This window comes from Myotis davidii, unplaced genomic scaffold (genome assembly GCF_000327345.1).
Source record: "Myotis davidii unplaced genomic scaffold, ASM32734v1 scaffold1055, whole genome shotgun sequence".
Taxonomy (NCBI): domain Eukaryota; kingdom Metazoa; phylum Chordata; class Mammalia; order Chiroptera; family Vespertilionidae; genus Myotis; species Myotis davidii.
In genome coordinates, this window is record NW_006286477.1 from 155,103 (window position 1) to 156,451 (window position 1,349).

Genomic DNA, 1,349 nt, shown 5'->3' on the forward strand with positions numbered 1-1,349 from the left:
TTGCATCTCCTTTCAACAAGGAGAGAGGAAGTCCAGGACAGGCAACATGACGAGAATGTAGCAGTGCTTGTTTGGATCGTGTGGAAAAGAAAAAAGTCTGTCTTCATACAGCTACACAGCTACCAATACGAACACGGGATTTTTAAGACCTCCCTTTCAAACCAGCGTGGGTTCTTCAGTTAAAGTTCCAGAAGCATGAGAGATGGGCAGTAATTGTTTTCAGAACTGAGTCATTAAGATCTAACAGTCACTCACTGGGAGAGGTCATTGAGAGGACATGACAGCTGGTTGGCCCATGAGCTGAACAGTGAGTGAGTTCCCCATCCCTGGAGGTATTCAAGAAGACATATTTATTGAGACCATCATGGAAGATACTCGTGGACTGGGTTGAACTTGATGACCTCTTCTGGAATTCTTCTTGGATCCTTGGTGTTGTAGGCTTATCAGCAAGTTCACACCAGGTAACCCTGGAAAGCCTGGGTGTATGGTCCTTATAGGTGAGGGTCGCCATGGCGACTGTCTCATTGGGAAATGAGATTATAAAAAATTGTTGCTAAGTGGTATTCTCCAAGGTGGCTTTTCCTTTGAAAATAGTCGGGTCAACATGGGGTCCTCCTCCTGGACAGTGCTGTTGGGGATTTAAAAGACCCTGCAGCGGAGGCACGACCGGAGGTGATTTTCTTTTCTTTTTTTTAATATATTTTATTGATTTTTTACAGAGAGGAAGGAAGAGGGACAGTGAGCCAGAAACATCGATGAGAGAGAAACATCCATCAGCCAGAGAGGTGATTTTCTTGACACGCCCATCAGCTCGACAGGAAACATGGGAGACTTTCACAGAGTGGCGCTCTGAAAGCATCGGGGACGCTGCACTTACATGACTGTCTGCATCCAGAAGTGATTTTTCAAAGACGAGCCTCACTCTTAGTTACGGAGCTGGTTTGTTCAGGGAAACCTGTTTACTCTCTGATGAGAGCCTTTCCGAGCTGCCGGGCCCTCGCTCTTCACTAAGAACAGGGCACAGACCAGAGGAGCCGCGGGCCGGGCACCTGGGAGCTGGGCTGGGTGGCTTTTCAACCTGCCTTTCCTGCTCGCTCCGCCCACGCATTTATCCGCTGGGAGCTCAGGGCACCGAGGGCTGTTGTATTTGGTGAGTGCTCGAAGCTGGGCAGCTGCCGGAGCCGCCACCTCCACACCGAGGGCTTGGCTGTCTGCCTTGTGGGCTGTGTGACACCAATCGGGCTGTCAGCCCCTTCCTAGGGAGCAAAACGTTTCTGTCCTCGCGAGGGACGGGTCCTTAATTATAAATTCTTCCGAAAGAGAGAGAGAGAGAGCGCGCCCCCCCCCCC